This window comes from Theropithecus gelada, chromosome 8 (genome assembly GCF_003255815.1).
Source record: "Theropithecus gelada isolate Dixy chromosome 8, Tgel_1.0, whole genome shotgun sequence".
Classification (NCBI taxonomy): domain Eukaryota; kingdom Metazoa; phylum Chordata; class Mammalia; order Primates; family Cercopithecidae; genus Theropithecus; species Theropithecus gelada.
In genome coordinates this window covers 82,473,722-82,481,942 of record NC_037676.1, presented here as the reverse complement: position 1 = coordinate 82,481,942, position 8,221 = coordinate 82,473,722, and the positions used below count along the sequence as shown (strand labels likewise).

General features: G+C 45.3%; 1 pseudogene; it reads left to right on the top strand.

Annotated features, from left to right (window-relative positions):
• The first annotated feature begins 433 nt into the window (after positions 1-433).
• Positions 434-1,069, top strand: LOC112630584 (annotated as a pseudogene).
• The last annotated feature ends 7,152 nt before the right edge of the window (positions 1,070-8,221 follow it).

Genomic DNA, 8,221 nt, shown 5'->3' with positions numbered 1-8,221 from the left:
CCTGCCACCATGCCCGGCTAGTGTTTGTATTTTTAGTAGAGACGGGGTTTCACCATGTTGGCCAGGCTGGTCTCAAACTCCTGACCTCAGGCGATCCTCCCGCCTCAGCTTCCCAAAGTGCTGGGATTACAGGCGTGAGCCACCGCACCCGGCCTAATTTTGTATTGTTAGTAGAGAAGGGATTTCCCCATGTCAGCCAGACTGGTCTCGAAATCCTGACCCCAGGTAATCCACCTACCTCGGCCTCCCAAAGTGCTGGGATTACAGGCATGAGCCACCGGGTCCGGCCCTTAATCCTATTTTTAAGTGACAACACATGTCATAGAAGTATTAACTGTTGTTACTAGTACCAGTGCCTGTGCCTGTGACACTTTCCTTATCTGCTAATGATTAGAAAAATAAAAAGATGTGCTTTCCCAGGCGGTTGCCGAAGATGGCGGAGGTGCAGGTGCTAGTCCTCGATGGTCGAGGCCATCTCCTGGGCCGCCTGGTAGCCATCGTGGCTAAGGAGGTAATGCTGGGCTAGAAGGTGGTGGTCCTGCGCTGCGAGGGCATCAACATTTCTGGCAATGTCTATAGAAACAAGTTGAAGTACTTGGCTTTCCTCCGCAAGCGGATGAACACCAACCCTTCACGAGGTCCCTACCACCTCCGGGCCCCAAGCTGCATCTTCTGGCGGACCGTGCGAGGCATGCTGCCCCACAAGGCCAGGGAGGCCAGGCCTCTCTGGACCGCCTCCAGGTGTTTGACCATGTCAGACCGCCTCGAGGTGTTTGACAGCATCCCACCGCCCTACGACAAGAAAAAGTGGATGATGGTTCTTGCTGCTGTCAAGGTCGTGCGTCTGAAGCCTACAAGAAAGTTTCCCTATCTGGGGCGCCTGGTGCATGAGGTTGGCTGGAAGTACCAGGCAGTGACAGCTACCTTGGAGAAGAGGAAGGAAAAGGCCTAGATCCACTACCGGAAGAAGAAACAACTCATGAGGCTACGGAAACAGGCCGAGAAGAACATGGAGAAGAAAATTGACAAATACGCAGAAGTCCGCAAGACCCATGGACTCCTGGTCTGAGCCCAATAAAGAATGTTAAATTCCAAAAAAAAAAAAAAAGAAAGAAAGAAAGAAAAAGATATGGCTGGGCTCAAAGCCTCCAACCCCTGGGCTCAAGTGATCCACCCAGCCTCTGAAAGTATTGGGATTACAGGTGTGAGCCACCATGCCCAACCATTATAAAACTTTTAAACCTAGTTTTTAAAATGTTTTAATTTTTGGCCGGGCGCGGTGGCTCAAGCCTGTAATCCCAGCACTTTGGGAGGCCGAGACGGGCGGATCACGAGGTCAGGAGATCGAGACCATCCTGGCTAACATGGTGAAACCCCGTCTCTACTAAAAAATACAAAAAACTAGCCGGGCGCGGTGGCGGGCGCCTGTGGTCCCAGCTACTCGGAAGGCTGAGGCAGGAGAATGGCGTGAACCCGGGAGGCGGAGCTTGCAGTGAGCAGAGATCCGGCCACTGCACTCCAGCCTGGGCGGCACAGCGAGACTCCGTCTCAAAAAAAAAAAAAAAAAAAAAAAAAAGTTTTAATTTTTAAGTTTTTTTTGAGATTAGGTTTAAAAGTTTTATAAGTGGTGTGATCACAGCTTACGGCAGCCTCAACCTCCTGGGCTCAAGAGATCCTCTAACTTAAGCCTCCTGAGTCGCTGGGACCACAGGCAGGCACCACCACACACAGCTACTTTTTACATTTTTTTGTGGAGATGGGTTTTACTAAGTCTCCAGGCTGGTCTCGAACTCATGGACTCAAGCAATCCTCCTGCGTTGGCTCCCCAAAGTGTTAAGATTACAGACATGAGCCGCCATGCCCAGCCTAAAATTCGTTTTAACTAATAAAAAGGTTTTAGTGGGGAAAAAGTCAGTAATATAGCTGAGCATGGTGGTGTGCATGCCTGTGGTCTCAACTACTTGAAGGCTGAGGTGGACCAGGAGATCAAAGCTACACCACTGTACTCCAGCCTGGGCAATAGAAAAAGACTCCATGTCAAAAAAAAAAAAAAAAAAAAAAAGTCAGTGAGATACCACTATATATCAACAAGAATGGATATAAATTAAAAAGACTGACAATACCAAGTGTTGACAAAGATGTGGAGCCACTAGAACTCTTATTCATTGCTGGTGGGAATGCAAAAGGGGACAGCCACTTGTACGACAGTTGGAGTACCTTATAGTTAAACATACATTTAGCATATGGACCAGTAATCCTTCTCCTAGGTAATTATCCAAGTGAAATGAAAATATATGTCCACATAAACGTTCATACAGTAATATTCATAATAGTTAAAAACTAGAAACAATCCACATGTTCATTAAGAGAAGGGTATAGAAACAAACTGTGCTCTATTTACAAAACTAAATATTATGCAGCAATAAAAAGAAGTAAACTCTGACACATGCAACAACACAAAGGAATCTCAAAAAACATCATGCTGAGTGAAAGAAGCATAACACCAAAAAGCCCATGCCATGTGATTCTATTTTTGTGAAGTTCTAGAACTTAACAAACTGATGGTGGAAATATTTGAAATACTGTTTGCTTCTGCAGTGATGGGAAGGAGAAAAAAAAAGTCCAGGAGATTGAGGTAAAAAATTCCATGAAGATAGTTGGGCATAGTGGCGAGTACCTGTAATCCTAGCACTTTGAGAGGCTGAGGTGGATGAATCACTAGAGCCCAGGAGTTCCAGACCAGCCTGGGTAACATAGGCAGACCCAATCTCTGTAACAATTAAAATAAAAAAATCAACCTTGTGTGGTGGTGCATGCCTGAGGTGGGAGGATCCCTTGAGTCCAGGAGTTTGAGGCTGCAGTGAGCCATGATCGTGCCACTGCACTCCAGCCTGGGTGACAGAGCAAGACCCTGTCTCAAAAAACAAAACAAAAAGAAGAATAAAAATAAACAAAAAATTATACAAATATTTTATAGGCTTATTTAAGGGAAGAAGAAAATGTTTTCAAAAGAGAAAAAAATGCTATGAAGAAGTAAACTGTTCCCCACTTCTCTTACCTAGTTCTCAAATAGCTGTTTGTTATTCAGTTTCTTCAAGTAGCTCTTGTTCCCATCTCAGCAAATTTTACCTAATTTACTGGCATCTTGATCTCAGAGAGTTGACAGTTTGACAAATGAGCTGAAGAATCCATCAGAGAAACACAGTGTGGAATGATATATCTTGCTAGCCTTCCAGATGTGTCCTAGGGGACAGAAATCAACTGGTCGCTTTTAGAAAGGAGTACTAATAAACTAGATTTATAACTAATAACACGGACCAATCTCAAGGAGATCTCAAAAGTTAAAATACAACACATAGCTCATGCGTGGTGGCTCAAGCCTGTAATCCCAGCACTTGGAGAGCTAGAGTCCGTCAAAAAAAAAAAAGTCAGGCTTCAAGACCAGCATCAGTTTCCAACCAAATCTACTACCAGGGTCAGCATTCACTGATACGATTTCAGATTAGATTAGGGTTCATAATGAAATATGTGACTTGGATAGTCCCCTAAACTTCTCTTAATTTTTTTTCCCCAGGACACATACCACATTTCAATACACCATGTAATTGACTTATTTAATGTGCCTATTGTCTGTCTCCCTGCTCCAGAATTCAGCTCCAGAAGAGCAGAGATCTGGGTCACTGTATTCACTGATGCGCACTAAGGGCCCAAAAATGATGCCTGTTGACATAGATGGTGTTCAATAACTAGTTGTTGAATAAATCAGTGAACTTCTGCCATCGAATAATTCCTATCTGCCAAATAATAATCCTATAAGATAAGAAGAGCTACCAGGGTTTACTACATGCCAGTCCCTGGGCTGAGCACTACATACATTATCTTATTTAAACTTGCAATTTGGGAGACTGAGGTGGGTAGATTACTTGAGGTCAGGAGTTTGAGACCAGCCTGGTCAACATGGTGGAAGCCTGTCTATCCTAGAAAAAAAAAAAAAAAAATTAGCCAGGTATGGTGGCAGGTGCCTGTAATCCCAGCTATTTGGGAGGCTGAGGCAGGAGAATTGCTTGAACATGGAAGGCGGAGGTTGCAGTGAGCCAGGATTGCACCACTGCACTCCAGCCCTGGGCAACAAAGTGAGACTCAAACAATAAAAATAATAAAAAAACAGAAATAAAAAATAAACTTTCAACAGCCCCATAACCTAGCTATCAGACCCACTTTGCAAACAGGAGGCTTAGAAAGGCTAAGCAAACTGTTTAAGGTTGCACAGCTGCTAGGAAGCAAAGCGGGAGTTTGAATTTGGACTCTGCAAAACTCCTAAGCCTGCGCTTAAACACTGTCTCACGTGACCACTAGCTAGGAGGGCTACATGTACAACACCGGAAAAGAAAAGAACAGATTTCTCTGCACTTCAATTAGAACTGGTGGCTTCTCAGCATCCAGTATCTTCATCAGCCCCTAAAGGTTTCTCTTGTTTGTTTGTTTGTTTGTTTGAAGATGTCTCACTCTGTCACCCAGGCTGGAGGGCAGTGGCATGATCACAGCTCACTGCAGTCCCAACCTCCGAGCTCAGATGATCCTCCCACCTCAGCCTCCTGAGTAGCTGGTACTACCAAGTGCATGCCACCACACCCAGCTAATTTTTTATTTTTTGTAGAGATGAGGTCTCACTATGTTGCTCAGGCTGGTCTTGAACTCCTGGACATCAGCGATCCTCCCACCTTGGCCTCCCAAAGTGCTGTGATTACAGGCATGAGCCACTGCTCCAAGTCTCACACTCACTTCTGGAAGTTGAAGTGCAATCATGAGCTTGGATCTGTGGTTTAGGGGGAAAAGCTTGAGCTTTGAAATCTTACAGTTGTGGGTTCAAATATTATTTCTCTGCTTGCTACCTGTGTGACCTTCAAAAGTTATTTACTCCTTCTGGGCTTAGATTTTTCACTAGTACAGTGGAAATACTGATGCCTCCCTCATGAAGGTTGAGAAGTTAAAGAAAATATTTGCAATAGTTATGAAGGCCCCTTCTCCTTCACATGGTCACATAAAAGAAAAACCAAGGTCAGGTGTGGTGGCTCATCCCTGTAATCCCAGCACTTTGGGAGGCTGAGGCACGCAGATCACTTGAGACCAGGAGTTTGAGACCAGCTTGGTCAACATGGTGAAACCCCATCTCTGCTAAAAATACAAAAATTAGCTGAGTGTGGCGGTGTGTGCCTGTAATCCCAGCTACTTGGAAGGCTGAGGCAGGAGAATCACTTGAACCCAGGAGGCGGAGGTTTTAGTGAGCCAAGATCATGCCACTTCACTCCAACCTGGGTGACAGAGCGAGACTCTATCTCCAAAAAAAAAAGATAAACCGAACATGTTTTTTCCTGTTAAAAAACAAATGGGAAAAGAGAAAAAAGAGGACGTGTTTCAGATCTCCAAGGTACCTTTTCTCATCTTGTTTGAGTTTTGTTAGAGGAGGATTGGGAGCAGGTCAAGGAGAAAAAAACTGGGAGAGTTTCTCTTCAAGACTCCTCTTCCCTGCTCATGTTCCTCACATCTGCCTAACTGTGAATTTCTGTTGGGAGCAGCAGAGAGGGAGTGAGAGGACAGGAGAGGGAAGGGGAAGGCTCAGAGAGTCCTCCAAATTTGTGGTTGCTACAAAGCAACCAGAATGGTTTCTCTCTTTCTTATTGATCTTGATAGAGACTGGAGGCAGAGAAATTCTACGCAGACGGGGCAGGTCCCCAGCAAAACCCCACCTTTGAGCCAAAAAGCCTGAAACCTGAAGCCCAAAGTGAGAACTTCCATCTCTGTTTGCCCACTCTCTTCTGATTGGTTCTTTCTGAATAATGTCCTTTTACCAATCAAATGTTGCCTTTTCCAAAACTACGTATAGCCCACCCCACCCCCCATCCTGTGCCTGTAAAGACCCCAGACTCAGTCGTAGAGGGGGAGAAGTGGCTTGACTAGAGAGAGGTGACTTGACTTCAAGGAAGAGCTGGCTGGAGATGGCTGGACTTCAGGGGAGGATTACCTGTCTATCCCAACCCCTCTCCAGCTCCCCTCTCCACTGAAAGCCGTTTCCATCACTAAATAAAATTCTCCACCTCCACCATCCTTCAAGTGTCCATGTGACTTTATTCTTTCTGGATGCAGACAAGAGTTTGGGGCCCACCAAGAGCGGGTACCAAAAAAAGGCTGTCACCTGGGCCTTCTGCCCCCGCTGGCAGAGGGCAGCCATCCCACGTGGACTCGGTGAGGCAAGGGGCTCACTGAGCTGATAACACACTGCTGTCCACAGACGGTAAAGCTAAGAGGGCATCGTAACATGTCCTCTGGAGCTTTGGGGGTCACAGGCACCCCCACCTGGGCAACACCACAGGGCCTGCACAGAGCCTGTTCTTGCAGGCACCCAAGGTGGCCATGCCCCTGTTGAAAGTCTGATGAGGGGGTCGAGAAAAATCCTGCATCAACTCATAGAGTTATTTACGTATTCTGGATGATAATTCTTTTATCTGTCATAAGCATGCAAATATCTCTCTACAGTTTGTGGCTTGTCTTTAATATTTTTCTTGGTGTTATTTCTTGCTAAGTTGTAAAATTATTTATTGCTTTAAAAGCTTTAAAAAGGGAAGTAAAGCACAATGTTAGAATTTCTTTCCTTTTTTTCTTTTTTTTTTTTGAGACAGAGTCTCGCTCTGTAACCCACGCTGGAGTGTAGTGGTGCGATCTCGGATCACTGCAACTTCCACCCCCCGGGTTCAAGCAATTCTCCTGCATCAGCATCCCGAGTAGTTGGGATTAAGTTGCATGCCACCACATCCGTCTAATGCTTTTGTATTTTCAGTAGAGACGGGGTTTCACCTTGTTGGCCAGGCTGGTCTCGAACTCCTGACCTCAAGTGATCTGTCCATCTTGACCTCCCAAAGTGCTGGGATTATAGGCATAAGCCACCGTGCCCAGCCTCTTTTCTTTCTTTCTTTTCTTCTTCTTCTTTTTTTTTTTTTCTTTGAGACAGGGTTTCCGTCTTGTCACCCAGGCTAGAGTGCAGTGGCATGACTTTGGCTCACTGCAACCTCTGTCTCTTGCCATAGCCTCCCAAGTAGCTGGGACTACTGGCATGCACCACTGTACCTAGCTAACTTTTGTGTTTTTGTAGAGACGGGGTTTCACTGTGTTGCCCAGGCCAGTCTTGAACTCCTAAGCTCATGTGATCTGCTCACCTCAGCCTCCCAAAGTGCTGGAATTACAGGCGTGAGCCACCACACTCAGCCAGCATTTGTTTTCCAAAACTAAGTAAATGGATATTTAACTGGCAAATGAGTTGTTCTGCTGTTAATTATTCTTTTATATATTTTGTGCTATTTCATAAAACAAAAAGAAAAAACACCGGAGAAAGGTTTGATCCTCTTTCCCCTTATCTCAGGCCCCAGAGCACAGCTACCCACAAAAACCCCCTTCTCTTAAACCTTCTTTAGTGAAGGCTATTGAACACAGGAGAAGAAAGCTGCATCTAAAAATGACTTGGAATTCTGGGGACATTCTTGGCTGAGACACCCAATCACAGGAACAGCCCCAGGCCTGGTTGTGAAAGAGGCTACTTGTCTCTGGGCGCCTCCATTCCTGAACCCCTACCCTGTCCTTTCAACATCTTCTCCCCCAGGCACCTGGCAGTCTCATGGGACTCCCAAAGTCACCTCCCCCAGCACCAGACACACAATAAACCCACAAAGGGAAGAGACTTACTGGAAGTAGGTTCAACCCAGTAAGGATTTACCTTTTATTTTTTTATTTTTTAAGCATTTACATTTTGCAAGTATTTAGGGAGTGGGCAAAGAAAGACTAAAGAAACAGCCAAAGCTCCTGCGGGTGGGGTCTTTCTAAATAAAGCCTTCAGAGAATGGCCAGGAGACCCCTCAGGAGGTCCTAACACGTCAAGACCCCATCTTGTTCAATATCAGAGCCCCAGTGGCAAGCCAGTGCTTGGTAGGCACCAAATATGTGTTAAATGAATTAAATGACTTGTTTTGTTCTGTGCCAGGCAGTGTGTGAGTCATTGGGAATATGTCAGTAAAGAAAACACACAAATTCCTCTCCTCTGGGAGCTGTTTCCCATCTATGTATGGGGGTGGGGGAAGGAGGATGAGGGTGCTGAGGACTGTCAACAAAATAAGTACATTTCTATTACATTGATATTATACAGTAAGTACTTTGGGAAAAAAAGAAAGAGAGT